The sequence below is a fragment of the Schistocerca cancellata genome, unplaced genomic scaffold (genome assembly GCF_023864275.1).
Source record: "Schistocerca cancellata isolate TAMUIC-IGC-003103 unplaced genomic scaffold, iqSchCanc2.1 HiC_scaffold_318, whole genome shotgun sequence".
Taxonomy (NCBI): Eukaryota; Metazoa; Arthropoda; class Insecta; order Orthoptera; family Acrididae; genus Schistocerca; species Schistocerca cancellata.
Window position 1 is genome coordinate 139,238 of NW_026046336.1, and position 16,599 is coordinate 155,836.

At 51.7% G+C, this 16,599-nt stretch overlaps 31 non-coding genes across 31 annotated transcripts; 7 read left to right on the plus strand and 24 right to left on the minus strand.

Annotated features, from left to right (window-relative positions):
- The first annotated feature begins 1,953 nt into the window (after positions 1-1,953).
- Positions 1,954-2,025, plus strand: Trnag-ucc (transfer RNA glycine (anticodon UCC)). The gene has a single exon. It is a non-coding gene; the product is annotated as a tRNA-Gly (tRNA).
- Positions 2,026-2,763: 738 nt separating this feature from the next.
- Trnai-aau (transfer RNA isoleucine (anticodon AAU)) lies at positions 2,764-2,837 on the minus strand. Its single transcript has one exon. It is a non-coding gene; the product is annotated as a tRNA-Ile (tRNA).
- A 257-nt stretch (positions 2,838-3,094) lies between these two features.
- On the minus strand, positions 3,095-3,166 carry Trnae-uuc (transfer RNA glutamic acid (anticodon UUC)). The gene has a single exon. It is a non-coding gene; the product is annotated as a tRNA-Glu (tRNA).
- Positions 3,167-3,603: 437 nt separating this feature from the next.
- Positions 3,604-3,676, minus strand: Trnam-cau (transfer RNA methionine (anticodon CAU)). Its single transcript has one exon. It is a non-coding gene; the product is annotated as a tRNA-Met (tRNA).
- A 293-nt stretch (positions 3,677-3,969) lies between these two features.
- Positions 3,970-4,040, minus strand: Trnag-gcc (transfer RNA glycine (anticodon GCC)). Its single transcript has one exon. It is a non-coding gene; the product is annotated as a tRNA-Gly (tRNA).
- Positions 4,041-4,363: 323 nt separating this feature from the next.
- Positions 4,364-4,435, plus strand: Trnag-ucc (transfer RNA glycine (anticodon UCC)). Its single transcript has one exon. It is a non-coding gene; the product is annotated as a tRNA-Gly (tRNA).
- A 738-nt stretch (positions 4,436-5,173) lies between these two features.
- Positions 5,174-5,247, minus strand: Trnai-aau (transfer RNA isoleucine (anticodon AAU)). Its single transcript has one exon. It is a non-coding gene; the product is annotated as a tRNA-Ile (tRNA).
- A 257-nt stretch (positions 5,248-5,504) lies between these two features.
- Trnae-uuc (transfer RNA glutamic acid (anticodon UUC)) lies at positions 5,505-5,576 on the minus strand. Its single transcript has one exon. It is a non-coding gene; the product is annotated as a tRNA-Glu (tRNA).
- A 437-nt stretch (positions 5,577-6,013) lies between these two features.
- On the minus strand, positions 6,014-6,086 carry Trnam-cau (transfer RNA methionine (anticodon CAU)). The gene has a single exon. It is a non-coding gene; the product is annotated as a tRNA-Met (tRNA).
- A 293-nt stretch (positions 6,087-6,379) lies between these two features.
- Positions 6,380-6,450, minus strand: Trnag-gcc (transfer RNA glycine (anticodon GCC)). The gene has a single exon. It is a non-coding gene; the product is annotated as a tRNA-Gly (tRNA).
- A 323-nt stretch (positions 6,451-6,773) lies between these two features.
- Trnag-ucc (transfer RNA glycine (anticodon UCC)) lies at positions 6,774-6,845 on the plus strand. The gene has a single exon. It is a non-coding gene; the product is annotated as a tRNA-Gly (tRNA).
- A 738-nt stretch (positions 6,846-7,583) lies between these two features.
- On the minus strand, positions 7,584-7,657 carry Trnai-aau (transfer RNA isoleucine (anticodon AAU)). The gene has a single exon. It is a non-coding gene; the product is annotated as a tRNA-Ile (tRNA).
- A 257-nt stretch (positions 7,658-7,914) lies between these two features.
- Positions 7,915-7,986, minus strand: Trnae-uuc (transfer RNA glutamic acid (anticodon UUC)). Its single transcript has one exon. It is a non-coding gene; the product is annotated as a tRNA-Glu (tRNA).
- Positions 7,987-8,423: 437 nt separating this feature from the next.
- Trnam-cau (transfer RNA methionine (anticodon CAU)) lies at positions 8,424-8,496 on the minus strand. Its single transcript has one exon. It is a non-coding gene; the product is annotated as a tRNA-Met (tRNA).
- Positions 8,497-8,789: 293 nt separating this feature from the next.
- Positions 8,790-8,860, minus strand: Trnag-gcc (transfer RNA glycine (anticodon GCC)). The gene has a single exon. It is a non-coding gene; the product is annotated as a tRNA-Gly (tRNA).
- A 323-nt stretch (positions 8,861-9,183) lies between these two features.
- Positions 9,184-9,255, plus strand: Trnag-ucc (transfer RNA glycine (anticodon UCC)). The gene has a single exon. It is a non-coding gene; the product is annotated as a tRNA-Gly (tRNA).
- A 738-nt stretch (positions 9,256-9,993) lies between these two features.
- Positions 9,994-10,067, minus strand: Trnai-aau (transfer RNA isoleucine (anticodon AAU)). The gene has a single exon. It is a non-coding gene; the product is annotated as a tRNA-Ile (tRNA).
- Positions 10,068-10,324: 257 nt separating this feature from the next.
- Positions 10,325-10,396, minus strand: Trnae-uuc (transfer RNA glutamic acid (anticodon UUC)). Its single transcript has one exon. It is a non-coding gene; the product is annotated as a tRNA-Glu (tRNA).
- A 437-nt stretch (positions 10,397-10,833) lies between these two features.
- Positions 10,834-10,906, minus strand: Trnam-cau (transfer RNA methionine (anticodon CAU)). The gene has a single exon. It is a non-coding gene; the product is annotated as a tRNA-Met (tRNA).
- Positions 10,907-11,199: 293 nt separating this feature from the next.
- Positions 11,200-11,270, minus strand: Trnag-gcc (transfer RNA glycine (anticodon GCC)). The gene has a single exon. It is a non-coding gene; the product is annotated as a tRNA-Gly (tRNA).
- A 323-nt stretch (positions 11,271-11,593) lies between these two features.
- Trnag-ucc (transfer RNA glycine (anticodon UCC)) lies at positions 11,594-11,665 on the plus strand. Its single transcript has one exon. It is a non-coding gene; the product is annotated as a tRNA-Gly (tRNA).
- Positions 11,666-12,403: 738 nt separating this feature from the next.
- Trnai-aau (transfer RNA isoleucine (anticodon AAU)) lies at positions 12,404-12,477 on the minus strand. The gene has a single exon. It is a non-coding gene; the product is annotated as a tRNA-Ile (tRNA).
- Positions 12,478-12,734: 257 nt separating this feature from the next.
- On the minus strand, positions 12,735-12,806 carry Trnae-uuc (transfer RNA glutamic acid (anticodon UUC)). The gene has a single exon. It is a non-coding gene; the product is annotated as a tRNA-Glu (tRNA).
- Positions 12,807-13,243: 437 nt separating this feature from the next.
- Trnam-cau (transfer RNA methionine (anticodon CAU)) lies at positions 13,244-13,316 on the minus strand. Its single transcript has one exon. It is a non-coding gene; the product is annotated as a tRNA-Met (tRNA).
- A 293-nt stretch (positions 13,317-13,609) lies between these two features.
- Trnag-gcc (transfer RNA glycine (anticodon GCC)) lies at positions 13,610-13,680 on the minus strand. Its single transcript has one exon. It is a non-coding gene; the product is annotated as a tRNA-Gly (tRNA).
- A 323-nt stretch (positions 13,681-14,003) lies between these two features.
- On the plus strand, positions 14,004-14,075 carry Trnag-ucc (transfer RNA glycine (anticodon UCC)). Its single transcript has one exon. It is a non-coding gene; the product is annotated as a tRNA-Gly (tRNA).
- A 738-nt stretch (positions 14,076-14,813) lies between these two features.
- Trnai-aau (transfer RNA isoleucine (anticodon AAU)) lies at positions 14,814-14,887 on the minus strand. The gene has a single exon. It is a non-coding gene; the product is annotated as a tRNA-Ile (tRNA).
- A 257-nt stretch (positions 14,888-15,144) lies between these two features.
- Trnae-uuc (transfer RNA glutamic acid (anticodon UUC)) lies at positions 15,145-15,216 on the minus strand. Its single transcript has one exon. It is a non-coding gene; the product is annotated as a tRNA-Glu (tRNA).
- Positions 15,217-15,653: 437 nt separating this feature from the next.
- On the minus strand, positions 15,654-15,726 carry Trnam-cau (transfer RNA methionine (anticodon CAU)). Its single transcript has one exon. It is a non-coding gene; the product is annotated as a tRNA-Met (tRNA).
- A 293-nt stretch (positions 15,727-16,019) lies between these two features.
- Positions 16,020-16,090, minus strand: Trnag-gcc (transfer RNA glycine (anticodon GCC)). The gene has a single exon. It is a non-coding gene; the product is annotated as a tRNA-Gly (tRNA).
- Positions 16,091-16,413: 323 nt separating this feature from the next.
- Positions 16,414-16,485, plus strand: Trnag-ucc (transfer RNA glycine (anticodon UCC)). The gene has a single exon. It is a non-coding gene; the product is annotated as a tRNA-Gly (tRNA).
- Positions 16,486-16,599: the final 114 nt, after the last annotated feature.

A 16,599-nucleotide genomic window follows, 5' to 3' on the forward strand; every position in this document is an offset into this window, starting at 1 on the left:
GAATGGCAGCTGGCATAAAATGGAAATTTCAATAGTTCTTAAAACACTGTAGTGGTTAGTAGCAAGTCTAAAAAAAAACATGGCACAACAATACACTGGACACAGTTCAAGACACATTCGTTTCTAGGTCAAGCGCAATGTAGGTGGACTCATGACAACGATGTGGGTCTGCGCGCATTTCTACTGGCCCCCCTCGTCCTCCTGCTGCTGCCACCACGGGCTGTGAGTGTCAGGTGGCGGGGGTGGTCGTGCGTCGCTCGACGGCTTGGTGGCTTCCGCCTGGCCGCCGCGCGATGCGACGGCCGGCTGTGACGGCACAGAATGTTTGCGCAGGCGCTGTGGTGACTGCTCACTGCTCTGCTCCAATTTACGCTTCGCAGCGGCAACGTCCTGTTCCTTCCCGGCACTGAGAAATTGTTTCAACCGTTCAGTGTGTGCTCGAATCTTCTCTGTCCTGGCGGGGCTGCTACTACGGGAGGAACCCTGTGACATTGCCTCACTTTCACTGCCACTCTCCGTGGCTGGCGGATTCGCGAGGACGGCCGGGTTCTGATCCTTGACCTGTTTACCCTTGCCCCGCTGGCGACGTTGCTTTTTGCTTTCCGCTGAAAGCGGTACAGTATCGGCAGAAGGTGGTACCGGGAGGGACGGCGGGGGTAAAGAAGCGTCTGTCGCCTCCACCGACTCCGATTGAACGGCAGCAGTAGTAACAGGGCGTATGTCCCTTTCGTCATCAACCCGGTCGGTCGGGGTAGGCGGGTCCTGGACAACCTCCATTTCCTCCTGCCCGGCAGTCGTGTTACTATGATTCGCGACAGGCGTGTCTTCGACGGAAACAACGGCCGTCGGTCGGTCGGTCGGATGGTCGGTCGGACCGGTAGAGGATGTTCCTGCTACAATCTCACTCAAGAGGGGCACAAACTTATCGCCACCACCCACAACATCTTCGCGCGGTAACTGAACTGGCCGCCGGCGAGGGCAGTCACCCCTCAAATGTTCCGTGGAATGGCATACGGCACATGTCGGCGGTTGCCCGATATATGAGATTTGTGCACGAACCCCACCGATTACAAAATAGGAAGGAATATGTTGTCTCAAATCCATCCGGACACTACGCACACCACTAGCTACTTTGTAACGGTATGCACTCGACCACTTCTCCATTGTAATATTCAAAACGTCACCAAAACGAGACAAAGCACGAGATAAAATTTGATCAGGGCATTCCGGTGGTACATTAAAAACACGGACAGTTCGAATTCCATACCCTGACGCCACGATTTGCACAGTACTAATACTGCCGTCTGCATGTTTAAAACGGCGACTGCCACCAAATTTAGCAACAAATTTTTCACACATGTCACCAGAGGTAAATTTCAAGAACAAGCAATACTGAACAAAGTCCAATTGAAAGGTGTCTACGATTTCTTCCGGTATCTTTAAGTCTTCGAATAACCATTCGTGTATTTCAAATGCGGTAGGGCGGACAGCACTTCTATCAAAGACACACTGAGCGGTGTTAGCTCTCGAAAATGTCGACATTTTGTTACTTACAAATCTTGAAGTCAGAAATCACGAAGAACGAAGCGCCAAAGTCCCGGCGATGTAAACAAATCGACGACGGCAGCGGAGCTCCGCGCGACGTGCTGCCTGGTGCTTTCCGCGCAGACGTCTGTGGGGAAAGTGGGACTGCCGTCCAGCGCCGTCGCATCCTCTCGAGAGAATGCTACAGACGCTGAATCCTGCACCGCACTGCTTAAAAATGATCGTCTGAGTACTCTTGCGGAGTACGCACGCGACGACTCTTGCCAAAGGACGCGAAATGTGCCTAGAGACGCTGCCTGGATGGGCTCGCCTACCCCGTAACGCGCCTACAGCTACGACCACCTTCGGCCGCCGCCGACAGGCGGGAAGCAGACACAGCGCGGCTCGCGAGGCGTGGAAGGAAACCGTGCGGTGGTGGTGTAATGGTCAGCATAGTTGCCTTCCAAGCAGTTGATCCGGGTTCGATTCCCGGCCACCGCAGCAGGCTTTTACTTTTGCGTATGAGTACTTTTGCCACGCGTCCTTAAATTAATGTTTCTTTCCCCATCTTACTCGCTGCAGGCCACCCTATAGCATGTGCGTCGATTCCCCTTGAGTCTCGACTTGTCTCGACTTTGCTCAGCTGACGCGAGAGCTGACGCTCTCCAATCGGCCTATATCAAAAGGACAAGCACGCGAAACGACTGAGAGAGGTATGGCGAGGCGGGCACAACATTACTTATGCCTCAAGTAAATACCTGCTGCCTGTTATCATGTATTGTCTGATTTTACATGTTCTGTCGGACAAATTCAGTTTTATTACTAGTACATTTTTTTTTCTTTGTTGCAAATTTTACAACACGCTCCTTCATTTCACTGTGGCCGCACGGCGCGACTTGGCATACCGAGAGGCAAAACGTGGCGCCAGTGCCCTTGACCGAATAGCGCTGCAGCTCCGAAACCGAAGAGGAAAGAGAAATACGAATTGAAACTGTCGACAGTGTCCTATATTCGCAGGCGGTCACCCGCCCAAGCACTGACAACGCCCAACGTCGCGCAGTTGTGGTGATCGGACGAGAAACTGTGTGTTGAGCGTGCTGTGACCAGTGAAATGTTTTAGCGCGTCCCGACAAGTCGCGTTCGGGTCCCCTATCAGCTGCCACACAATGTGACGATTTCTTTGTCACCATACTTCCGCGGGGAAATCGGCGTTGCCTTTTTGAAATAGTAAAATCGTAGTGGCCCGTGGGGGGATCGAACCCACGACCTTCGCGTTATTAGCACGACGCTCTAACCAACTGAGCTAACGGGCCTCGGTGCAGACATTCTCCCATTGCTTCGCGGGAATTGGTCTGCGTATTGCCATGTAACATTTCTATGGCAGCAATCCAACAGTGGACCAGCGTCTCTTCTCCCTCTATGCCGCTGCTCGTAGTAATTTCGTTGCGTGCCCGTTTCTCTCGACTGTTGTCAGCTGACGTTTACCAACCAGTAGCTATAATGCGAGGAGGACGTGAAACAGCATTTCGCACGGTCAAAACTTGTCGTCATTTGTTCCGAAAAAATTCCATTCCGGTACCGGGAATCGAACCCGGGCCTCCTGGGTGAAAGCCAGGTATCCTAGCCACTAGACCACACCGGACGTGCACATTCTTCTCCGGGTTTATACCCCCTCCACTCGCATTCCGTCACGCACTTTCCCTGTTTGCGAGCATCTTCTCACGTATGGCAAAAGTCACAGTCCATTGCTTTTGGCCTCGTTGTTGCAGCGGTAGGAGGAAAAGCAAAGCTGTAAGTAGTAATATTTATTTACTTATTTCGCAAGTAAAGACCTGCTGCCTGTCGTTATATAGCAGGTCATACATTGTGTGACTTTACATGTTATATCATACGAAATTCAGTTTTATTACTAGTACTTTTTTTCTTGAAAATTTTACAAAAGAACTGCAACTAGTAATAACGGGAAGTAAACATTTTCACGCTGAGTCGTTGAAGCCTTGTCGATAACAAACTACTAAGTGTTTCGCTCCTTCGCAACCCCAGAGCCGTCGACTTAGCTGTGAACGATAGTAAATTAAATGCCCCGGGTGAGGATCGAACTCACGACCTTAACATTATGAGACTTACGCGCTGCCTACTGCGCTACCGAGGCAGGCGATCGCCACACCTTCTGGAATCTTGCTAAGTACCGAATACCAGTGGTACAGAGTCTGCACTCCGTGGCTCATTTTTTCTGTTGCTACACGTGCATTCCCGGCGCGGCAGGCAACTTGCGATGCTAGGCCGACGCCAGTATGTACAATAGCACGCAAGAGTCCAAACGAGCAGTCGTGCGCGCTGCATGATTGCTTCTTTCCACACGGAATCCCGCGGTTCATTCTCATGGCTCACGCAGTTCGAGTGCGAAAGACACGCAGCACCACTATCGGAGAAAAAACAAAACGATGCATCGGCCGGGAATCGAACCCGGGCCGCCCGCGTGGCAGGCGAGCATTCTACCACTGAACCACCGATGCTCAGCTAGTTCACAGCTTCCTGGTGCTTTCCGCGGCAGACGTCTGTGGGGAAAGTGGGACTGCCGTCCAGCGCCGTCGCATCCTCTCGAGAGAATGCTACAGACGCTGAATCCTGCACCGCACTGCTTAAAAATGATCGTCTGAGTACTCTTGCGGAGTACGCACGCGACGACTCTTGCCAAAGGACGCGAAATGTGCCTAGAGACGCTGCCTGGATGGGCTCGCCTACCCCGTAACGCGCCTACAGCTACGACCACCTTCGGCCGCCGCCGACAGGCGGCAAGCAGACACAGCGCGGCTCGCGAGGCGTGGAAGGAAAACGTGCGGTGGTGGTGTAATGGTCAGCATAGTTGCCTTCCAAGCAGTTGATCCGGGTTCGATTCCCGGCCACCGCAGCAGGCTTTTACTTTTGCGTATGAGTACTTTTGCCACGCGTCCTTAAATTAATGTTTCTTTCCCCATCTTACTCGCTGCAGGCCACCCTATAGCGTGTGCGTCGATTCCCCTTGAGTCTCGACTTGTCTCGACTTTGCTCAGCTGACGCGAGAGCTGACGCTCTCCAATCGGCCTATATCAAAAGGACAAGCACGCGAAACGACTGAGAGAGGTATGGCGAGGCGGGCACAACATTACTTATGCCTCAAGTAAATACCTGCTGCCTGTTATCATGTATTGTCTGATTTTACATGTTCTGTCGGACAAATTCAGTTTTATTACTAGTACATTTTTTTTTCTTTGTTGCAAATTTTACAACACGCTCCTTCATTTCACTGTGGCCGCACGGCGCGACTTGGCATACCGAGAGGCAAAACGTGGCGCCAGTGCCCTTGACCGAATAGCGCTGCAGCTCCGAAACCGAAGAGGAAAGAGAAATACGAATTGAAACTGTCGACAGTGTCCTATATTCGCAGGCGGTCACCCGCCCAAGCACTGACAACGCCCAACGTCGCGCAGTTGTGGTGATCGGACGAGAAACTGTGTGTTGAGCGTGCTGTGACCAGTGAAATGTTTTAGCGCGTCCCGACAAGTCGCGTTCGGGTCCCCTATCAGCTGCCACACAATGTGACGATTTCTTTGTCACCATACTTCCGCGGGGAAATCGGCGTTGCCTTTTTGAAATAGTAAAATCGTAGTGGCCCGTGGGGGGATCGAACCCACGACCTTCGCGTTATTAGCACGACGCTCTAACCAACTGAGCTAACGGGCCTCGGTGCAGACATTCTCCCATTGCTTCGCGGGAATTGGTCTGCGTATTGCCATGTAACATTTCTATGGCAGCAATCCAACAGTGGACCAGCGTCTCTTCTCCCTCTATGCCGCTGCTCGTAGTAATTTCGTTGCGTGCCCGTTTCTCTCGACTGTTGTCAGCTGACGTTTACCAACCAGTAGCTATAATGCGAGGAGGACGTGAAACAGCATTTCGCACGGTCAAAACTTGTCGTCATTTGTTCCGAAAAAATTCCATTCCGGTACCGGGAATCGAACCCGGGCCTCCTGGGTGAAAGCCAGGTATCCTAGCCACTAGACCACACCGGACGTGCACATTCTTCTCCGGGTTTATACCCCCTCCACTCGCATTCCGTCACGCACTTTCCCTGTTTGCGAGCATCTTCTCACGTATGGCAAAAGTCACAGTCCATTGCTTTTGGCCTCGTTGTTGCAGCGGTAGGAGGAAAAGCAAAGCTGTAAGTAGTAATATTTATTTACTTATTTCGCAAGTAAAGACCTGCTGCCTGTCATTATATAGCAGGTCATACATTGTGTGACTTTACATGTTATATCATACGAAATTCAGTTTTATTACTAGTACTTTTTTTCTTGAAAATTTTACAAAAGAACTGCAACTAGTAATAACGGGAAGTAAACATTTTCACGCTGAGTCGTTGAAGCCTTGTCGATAACAAACTACTAAGTGTTTCGCTCCTTCGCAACCCCAGAGCCGTCGACTTAGCTGTGAACGATAGTAAATTAAATGCCCCGGGTGAGGATCGAACTCACGACCTTAACATTATGAGACTTACGCGCTGCCTACTGCGCTACCGAGGCAGGCGATCGCCACACCTTCTGGAATCTTGCTAAGTACCGAATACCAGTGGTACAGAGTCTGCACTCCGTGGCTCATTTTTTCTGTTGCTACACGTGCATTCCCGGCGCGGCAGGCAACTTGCGATGCTAGGCCGACGCCAGTATGTACAATAGCACGCAAGAGTCCAAACGAGCAGTCGTGCGCGCTGCATGATTGCTTCTTTCCACACGGAATCCCGCGGTTCATTCTCATGGCTCACGCAGTTCGAGTGCGAAAGACACGCAGCACCACTATCGGAGAAAAAACAAAACGATGCATCGGCCGGGAATCGAACCCGGGCCGCCCGCGTGGCAGGCGAGCATTCTACCACTGAACCACCGATGCTCAGCTAGTTCACAGCTTCCTGGTGCTTTCCGCGGCAGACGTCTGTGGGGAAAGTGGGACTGCCGTCCAGCGCCGTCGCATCCTCTCGAGAGAATGCTACAGACGCTGAATCCTGCACCGCACTGCTTAAAAATGATCGTCTGAGTACTCTTGCGGAGTACGCACGCGACGACTCTTGCCAAAGGACGCGAAATGTGCCTAGAGACGCTGCCTGGATGGGCTCGCCTACCCCGTAACGCGCCTACAGCTACGACCACCTTCGGCCGCCGCCGACAGGCGGGAAGCAGACACAGCGCGGCTCGCGAGGCGTGGAAGGAAACCGTGCGGTGGTGGTGTAATGGTCAGCATAGTTGCCTTCCAAGCAGTTGATCCGGGTTCGATTCCCGGCCACCGCAGCAGGCTTTTACTTTTGCGTATGAGTACTTTTGCCACGCGTCCTTAAATTAATGTTTCTTTCCCCATCTTACTCGCTGCAGGCCACCCTATAGCGTGTGCGTCGATTCCCCTTGAGTCTCGACTTGTCTCGACTTTGCTCAGCTGACGCGAGAGCTGACGCTCTCCAATCGGCCTATATCAAAAGGACAAGCACGCGAAACGACTGAGAGAGGTATGGCGAGGCGGGCACAACATTACTTATGCCTCAAGTAAATACCTGCTGCCTGTTATCATGTATTGTCTGATTTTACATGTTCTGTCGGACAAATTCAGTTTTATTACTAGTACATTTTTTTTTCTTTGTTGCAAATTTTACAACACGCTCCTTCATTTCACTGTGGCCGCACGGCGCGACTTGGCATACCGAGAGGCAAAACGTGGCGCCAGTGCCCTTGACCGAATAGCGCTGCAGCTCCGAAACCGAAGAGGAAAGAGAAATACGAATTGAAACTGTCGACAGTGTCCTATATTCGCAGGCGGTCACCCGCCCAAGCACTGACAACGCCCAACGTCGCGCAGTTGTGGTGATCGGACGAGAAACTGTGTGTTGAGCGTGCTGTGACCAGTGAAATGTTTTAGCGCGTCCCGACAAGTCGCGTTCGGGTCCCCTATCAGCTGCCACACAATGTGACGATTTCTTTGTCACCATACTTCCGCGGGGAAATCGGCGTTGCCTTTTTGAAATAGTAAAATCGTAGTGGCCCGTGGGGGGATCGAACCCACGACCTTCGCGTTATTAGCACGACGCTCTAACCAACTGAGCTAACGGGCCTCGGTGCAGACATTCTCCCATTGCTTCGCGGGAATTGGTCTGCGTATTGCCATGTAACATTTCTATGGCAGCAATCCAACAGTGGACCAGCGTCTCTTCTCCCTCTATGCCGCTGCTCGTAGTAATTTCGTTGCGTGCCCGTTTCTCTCGACTGTTGTCAGCTGACGTTTACCAACCAGTAGCTATAATGCGAGGAGGACGTGAAACAGCATTTCGCACGGTCAAAACTTGTCGTCATTTGTTCCGAAAAAATTCCATTCCGGTACCGGGAATCGAACCCGGGCCTCCTGGGTGAAAGCCAGGTATCCTAGCCACTAGACCACACCGGACGTGCACATTCTTCTCCGGGTTTATACCCCCTCCACTCGCATTCCGTCACGCACTTTCCCTGTTTGCGAGCATCTTCTCACGTATGGCAAAAGTCACAGTCCATTGCTTTTGGCCTCGTTGTTGCAGCGGTAGGAGGAAAAGCAAAGCTGTAAGTAGTAATATTTATTTACTTATTTCGCAAGTAAAGACCTGCTGCCTGTCATTATATAGCAGGTCATACATTGTGTGACTTTACATGTTATATCATACGAAATTCAGTTTTATTACTAGTACTTTTTTTCTTGAAAATTTTACAAAAGAACTGCAACTAGTAATAACGGGAAGTAAACATTTTCACGCTGAGTCGTTGAAGCCTTGTCGATAACAAACTACTAAGTGTTTCGCTCCTTCGCAACCCCAGAGCCGTCGACTTAGCTGTGAACGATAGTAAATTAAATGCCCCGGGTGAGGATCGAACTCACGACCTTAACATTATGAGACTTACGCGCTGCCTACTGCGCTACCGAGGCAGGCGATCGCCACACCTTCTGGAATCTTGCTAAGTACCGAATACCAGTGGTACAGAGTCTGCACTCCGTGGCTCATTTTTTCTGTTGCTACACGTGCATTCCCGGCGCGGCAGGCAACTTGCGATGCTAGGCCGACGCCAGTATGTACAATAGCACGCAAGAGTCCAAACGAGCAGTCGTGCGCGCTGCATGATTGCTTCTTTCCACACGGAATCCCGCGGTTCATTCTCATGGCTCACGCAGTTCGAGTGCGAAAGACACGCAGCACCACTATCGGAGAAAAAACAAAACGATGCATCGGCCGGGAATCGAACCCGGGCCGCCCGCGTGGCAGGCGAGCATTCTACCACTGAACCACCGATGCTCAGCTAGTTCACAGCTTCCTGGTGCTTTCCGCGGCAGACGTCTGTGGGGAAAGTGGGACTGCCGTCCAGCGCCGTCGCATCCTCTCGAGAGAATGCTACAGACGCTGAATCCTGCACCGCACTGCTTAAAAATGATCGTCTGAGTACTCTTGCGGAGTACGCACGCGACGACTCTTGCCAAAGGACGCGAAATGTGCCTAGAGACGCTGCCTGGATGGGCTCGCCTACCCCGTAACGCGCCTACAGCTACGACCACCTTCGGCCGCCGCCGACAGGCGGGAAGCAGACACAGCGCGGCTCGCGAGGCGTGGAAGGAAACCGTGCGGTGGTGGTGTAATGGTCAGCATAGTTGCCTTCCAAGCAGTTGATCCGGGTTCGATTCCCGGCCACCGCAGCAGGCTTTTACTTTTGCGTATGAGTACTTTTGCCACGCGTCCTTAAATTAATGTTTCTTTCCCCATCTTACTCGCTGCAGGCCACCCTATAGCGTGTGCGTCGATTCCCCTTGAGTCTCGACTTGTCTCGACTTTGCTCAGCTGACGCGAGAGCTGACGCTCTCCAATCGGCCTATATCAAAAGGACAAGCACGCGAAACGACTGAGAGAGGTATGGCGAGGCGGGCACAACATTACTTATGCCTCAAGTAAATACCTGCTGCCTGTTATCATGTATTGTCTGATTTTACATGTTCTGTCGGACAAATTCAGTTTTATTACTAGTACATTTTTTTTTCTTTGTTGCAAATTTTACAACACGCTCCTTCATTTCACTGTGGCCGCACGGCGCGACTTGGCATACCGAGAGGCAAAACGTGGCGCCAGTGCCCTTGACCGAATAGCGCTGCAGCTCCGAAACCGAAGAGGAAAGAGAAATACGAATTGAAACTGTCGACAGTGTCCTATATTCGCAGGCGGTCACCCGCCCAAGCACTGACAACGCCCAACGTCGCGCAGTTGTGGTGATCGGACGAGAAACTGTGTGTTGAGCGTGCTGTGACCAGTGAAATGTTTTAGCGCGTCCCGACAAGTCGCGTTCGGGTCCCCTATCAGCTGCCACACAATGTGACGATTTCTTTGTCACCATACTTCCGCGGGGAAATCGGCGTTGCCTTTTTGAAATAGTAAAATCGTAGTGGCCCGTGGGGGGATCGAACCCACGACCTTCGCGTTATTAGCACGACGCTCTAACCAACTGAGCTAACGGGCCTCGGTGCAGACATTCTCCCATTGCTTCGCGGGAATTGGTCTGCGTATTGCCATGTAACATTTCTATGGCAGCAATCCAACAGTGGACCAGCGTCTCTTCTCCCTCTATGCCGCTGCTCGTAGTAATTTCGTTGCGTGCCCGTTTCTCTCGACTGTTGTCAGCTGACGTTTACCAACCAGTAGCTATAATGCGAGGAGGACGTGAAACAGCATTTCGCACGGTCAAAACTTGTCGTCATTTGTTCCGAAAAAATTCCATTCCGGTACCGGGAATCGAACCCGGGCCTCCTGGGTGAAAGCCAGGTATCCTAGCCACTAGACCACACCGGACGTGCACATTCTTCTCCGGGTTTATACCCCCTCCACTCGCATTCCGTCACGCACTTTCCCTGTTTGCGAGCATCTTCTCACGTATGGCAAAAGTCACAGTCCATTGCTTTTGGCCTCGTTGTTGCAGCGGTAGGAGGAAAAGCAAAGCTGTAAGTAGTAATATTTATTTACTTATTTCGCAAGTAAAGACCTGCTGCCTGTCATTATATAGCAGGTCATACATTGTGTGACTTTACATGTTATATCATACGAAATTCAGTTTTATTACTAGTACTTTTTTTCTTGAAAATTTTACAAAAGAACTGCAACTAGTAATAACGGGAAGTAAACATTTTCACGCTGAGTCGTTGAAGCCTTGTCGATAACAAACTACTAAGTGTTTCGCTCCTTCGCAACCCCAGAGCCGTCGACTTAGCTGTGAACGATAGTAAATTAAATGCCCCGGGTGAGGATCGAACTCACGACCTTAAGATTATGAGACTTACGCGCTGCCTACTGCGCTACCGAGGCAGGCGATCGCCACACCTTCTGGAATCTTGCTAAGTACCGAATACCAGTGGTACAGAGTCTGCACTCCGTGGCTCATTTTTTCTGTTGCTACACGTGCATTCCCGGCGCGGCAGGCAACTTGCGATGCTAGGCCGACGCCAGTATGTACAATAGCACGCAAGAGTCCAAACGAGCAGTCGTGCGCGCTGCATGATTGCTTCTTTCCACACGGAATCCCGCGGTTCATTCTCATGGCTCACGCAGTTCGAGTGCGAAAGACACGCAGCACCACTATCGGAGAAAAAACAAAACGATGCATCGGCCGGGAATCGAACCCGGGCCGCCCGCGTGGCAGGCGAGCATTCTACCACTGAACCACCGATGCTCAGCTAGTTCACAGCTTCCTGGTGCTTTCCGCGGCAGACGTCTGTGGGGAAAGTGGGACTGCCGTCCAGCGCCGTCGCATCCTCTCGAGAGAATGCTACAGACGCTGAATCCTGCACCGCACTGCTTAAAAATGATCGTCTGAGTACTCTTGCGGAGTACGCACGCGACGACTCTTGCCAAAGGACGCGAAATGTGCCTAGAGACGCTGCCTGGATGGGCTCGCCTACCCCGTAACGCGCCTACAGCTACGACCACCTTCGGCCGCCGCCGACAGGCGGGAAGCAGACACAGCGCGGCTCGCGAGGCGTGGAAGGAAACCGTGCGGTGGTGGTGTAATGGTCAGCATAGTTGCCTTCCAAGCAGTTGATCCGGGTTCGATTCCCGGCCACCGCAGCAGGCTTTTACTTTTGCGTATGAGTACTTTTGCCACGCGTCCTTAAATTAATGTTTCTTTCCCCATCTTACTCGCTGCAGGCCACCCTATAGCGTGTGCGTCGATTCCCCTTGAGTCTCGACTTGTCTCGACTTTGCTCAGCTGACGCGAGAGCTGACGCTCTCCAATCGGCCTGTATCAAAAGGACAAGCACGCGAAACGGCTGAGAGAGGTATGGCGAGGCGGGCACAACATTGCTTATGCCTCAAGTAAATACCTGCTGCCTGTTATCATGTATTGTCTGATTTTACATGTTCTGTCGGACAAATTCAGTTTTATTACTAGTACATTTTTTTTTCTTTGTTGCAAATTTTACAACACGCTCCTTCATTTCACTGTGGCCGCACGGCGCGACTTGGCATACCGAGAGGCAAAACGTGGCGCCAGTGCCCTTGACCGAATAGCGCTGCAGCTCCGAAACCGAAGAGGAAAGAGAAATACGAATTGAAACTGTCGACAGTGTCCTATATTCGCAGGCGGTCACCCGCCCAAGCACTGACAACGCCCAACGTCGCGCAGTTGTGGTGATCGGACGAGAAACTGTGTGTTGAGCGTGCTGTGACCAGTGAAATGTTTTAGCGCGTCCCGACAAGTCGCGTTCGGGTCCCCTATCAGCTGCCACACAATGTGACGATTCCTTTGTCACCATACTTCCGCGGGGAAATCGGCGTTGCCTTTTTGAAATAGTAAAATCGTAGTGGCCCGTGGGGGGATCGAACCCACGACCTTCGCGTTATTAGCACGACGCTCTAACCAACTGAGCTAACGGGCCTCGGTGCAGACATTCTCCCATTGCTTCGCGGGAATTGGTCTGCGTATTGCCATGTAACATTTCTATGGCAGCAATCCAACAGTGGACCAGCGTCTCTTCTCCCTCTATGCCGCTGCTCGTAGTAATTTCGTTGCGTGCCCGTTTCTCTCGACTGTTGTCAGCTGACGTTTACCAACCAGTAGCTATAATGCGAGGAGGACGTGAAACAGCATTTCGCACGGTCAAAACTTGTCGTCATTTGTTCCGAAAAAATTCCATTCCGGTACCGGGAATCGAACCCGGGCCTCCTGGGTGAAAGCCAGGTATCCTAGCCACTAGACCACACCGGACGTGCACATTCTTCTCCGGGTTTATACCCCCTCCACTCGCATTCCGTCACGCACTTTCCCTGTTTGCGAGCATCTTCTCACGTATGGCAAAAGTCACAGTCCATTGCTTTTGGCCTCGTTGTTGCAGCGGTAGGAGGAAAAGCAAAGCTGTAAGTAGTAATATTTATTTACTTATTTCGCAAGTAAAGACCTGCTGCCTGTCATTATATAGCAGGTCATACATTGTGTGACTTTACATGTTATATCATACGAAATTCAGTTTTATTACTAGTACTTTTTTTCTTGAAAATTTTACAAAAGAACTGCAACTAGTAATAACGGGAAGTAAACATTTTCACGCTGAGTCGTTGAAGCCTTGTCGATAACAAACTACTAAGTGTTTCGCTCCTTCGCAACCCCAGAGCCGTCGACTTAGCTGTGAACGATAGTAAATTAAATGCCCCGGGTGAGGATCGAACTCACGACCTTAAGATTATGAGACTTACGCGCTGCCTACTGCGCTACCGAGGCAGGCGATCGCCACACCTTCTGGAATCTTGCTAAGTACCGAATACCAGTGGTACAGAGTCTGCACTCCGTGGCTCATTTTTTCTGTTGCTACACGTGCATTCCCGGCGCGGCAGGCAACTTGCGATGCTAGGCCGACGCCAGTATGTACAATAGCACGCAAGAGTCCAAACGAGCAGTCGTGCGCGCTGCATGATTGCTTCTTTCCACACGGAATCCCGCGGTTCATTCTCATGGCTCACGCAGTTCGAGTGCGAAAGACACGCAGCACCACTATCGGAGAAAAAACAAAACGATGCATCGGCCGGGAATCGAACCCGGGCCGCCCGCGTGGCAGGCGAGCATTCTACCACTGAACCACCGATGCTGAGCTAGTTCACAGCTTCCTGGTGCTTTCCGCGGCAGACGTCTGTGGGGAAAGTGGGACTGCCGTCCAGCGCCGTCGCATCCTCTCGAGAGAATGCTACAGACGCTGAATCCTGCACCGCACTGCTTAAAAATGATCGTCTGAGTACTCTTGCGGAGTACGCACGCGACGACTCTTGCCAAAGGACGCGAAATGTGCCTAGAGACGCTGCCTGGATGGGCTCGCCTACCCCGTAACGCGCCTACAGCTACGACCACCTTCGGCCGCCGCCGACAGGCGGGAAGCAGACACAGCGCGGCTCGCGAGGCGTGGAAGGAAACCGTGCGGTGGTGGTGTAATGGTCAGCATAGTTGCCTTCCAAGCAGTTGATCCGGGTTCGATTCCCGGCCACCGCAGCAGGCTTTTACTTTTGCGTATGAGTACTTTTGCCACGCGTCCTTAAATTAATGTTTCTTTCCCCATCTTACTCGCTGCAGGCCACCCTATAGCGTGTGCGTCGATTCCCCTTGAGTCTCGACTTGTCTCGACTTTGCTCAGCTGACGCGAGAGCTGACGCTCTCCAATCGGCCTATATCAAAAGGACAAGCACGCGAAACGACTGAGAGAGGTATGGCGAGGCGGGCACAACATTACTTATGCCTCAAGTAAATACCTGCTGCCTGTTATCATGTATTGTCTGATTTTACATGTTCTGTCGGACAAATTCAGTTTTATTACTAGTACATTTTTTTTTCTTTGTTGCAAATTTTACAACACGCTCCTTCATTTCACTGTGGCCGCACGGCGCGACTTGGCATACCGAGAGGCAAAACGTGGCGCCAGTGCCCTTGACCGAATAGCGCTGCAGCTCCGAAACCGAAGAGGAAAGAGAAATACGAATTGAAACTGTCGACAGTGTCCTATATTCGCAGGCGGTCACCCGCCCAAGCACTGACAACGCCCAACGTCGCGCAGTTGTGGTGATCGGACGAGAAACTGTGTGTTGAGCGTGCTGTGACCAGTGAAATGTTTTAGCGCGTCCCGACAAGTCGCGTTCGGGTCCCCTATCAGCTGCCACACAATGTGACGATTCCTTTGTCACCATACTTCCGCGGGGAAATCGGCGTTGCCTTTTTGAAATAGTAAAATCGTAGTGGCCCGTGGGGGGATCGAACCCACGACCTTCGCGTTATTAGCACGACGCTCTAACCAACTGAGCTAACGGGCCTCGGTGCAGACATTCTCCCATTGCTTCGCGGGAATTGGTCTGCGTATTGCCATGTAACATTTCTATGGCAGCAATCCAACAGTGGACCAGCGTCTCTTCTCCCTCTATGCCGCTGCTCGTAGTAATTTCGTTGCGTGCCCGTTTCTCTCGACTGTTGTCAGCTGACGTTTACCAACCAGTAGCTATAATGCGAGGAGGACGTGAAACAGCATTTCGCACGGTCAAAACTTGTCGTCATTTGTTCCGAAAAAATTCCATTCCGGTACCGGGAATCGAACCCGGGCCTCCTGGGTGAAAGCCAGGTATCCTAGCCACTAGACCACACCGGACGTGCACATTCTTCTCCGGGTTTATACCCCCTCCACTCGCATTCCGTCACGCACTTTCCCTGTTTGCGAGCATCTTCTCACGTATGGCAAAAGTCACAGTCCATTGCTTTTGGCCTCGTTGTTGCAGCGGTAGGAGGAAAAGCAAAGCTGTAAGTAGTAATATTTATTTACTTATTTCGCAAGTAAAGACCTGCTGCCTGTCATTATATAGCAGGTCATACATTGTGTGACTTTACATGTTATATCATACGAAATTCAGTTTTATTACTAGTACTTTTTTTCTTGAAAATTTTACAAAAGAACTGCAACTAGTAATAACGGGAAGTAAACATTTTCACGCTGAGTCGTTGAAGCCTTGTCGATAACAAACTACTAAGTGTTTCGCTCCTTCGCAACCCCAGAGCCGTCGACTTAGCTGTGAACGATAGTAAATTAAATGCCCCGGGTGAGGATCGAACTCACGACCTTAAGATTATGAGACTTACGCGCTGCCTACTGCGCTACCGAGGCAGGCGATCGCCACACCTTCTGGAATCTTGCTAAGTACCGAATACCAGTGGTACAGAGTCTGCACTCCGTGGCTCATTTTTTCTGTTGCTACACGTGCATTCCCGGCGCGGCAGGCAACTTGCGATGCTAGGCCGACGCCAGTATGTACAATAGCACGCAAGAGTCCAAACGAGCAGTCGTGCGCGCTGCATGATTGCTTCTTTCCACACGGAATCCCGCGGTTCATTCTCATGGCTCACGCAGTTCGAGTGCGAAAGACACGCAGCACCACTATCGGAGAAAAAACAAAACGATGCATCGGCCGGGAATCGAACCCGGGCCGCCCGCGTGGCAGGCGAGCATTCTACCACTGAACCACCGATGCTCAGCTAGTTCACAGCTTCCTGGTGCTTTCCGCGGCAGACGTCTGTGGGGAAAGTGGGACTGCCGTCCAGCGCCGTCGCATCCTCTCGAGAGAATGCTACAGACGCTGAATCCTGCACCGCACTGCTTAAAAATGATCGTCTGAGTACTCTTGCGGAGTACGCACGCGACGACTCTTGCCAAAGGACGCGAAATGTGCCTAGAGACGCTGCCTGGATGGGCTCGCCTACCCCGTAACGCGCCTACAGCTACGACCACCTTCGGCCGCCGCCGACAGGCGGGAAGCAGACACAGCGCGGCTCGCGAGGCGTGGAAGGAAACCGTGCGGTGGTGGTGTAATGGTCAGCATAGTTGCCTTCCAAGCAGTTGATCCGGGTTCGATTCCCGGCCACCGCAGCAGGCTTTTACTTTTGCGTATGAGTACTTTTGCCACGCGTCCTTAAATTAATGTTTCTTTCCCCATCTTACTCGCTGCAGGCCACCCTATAGCATGTGCGTCGATTCCCCTTG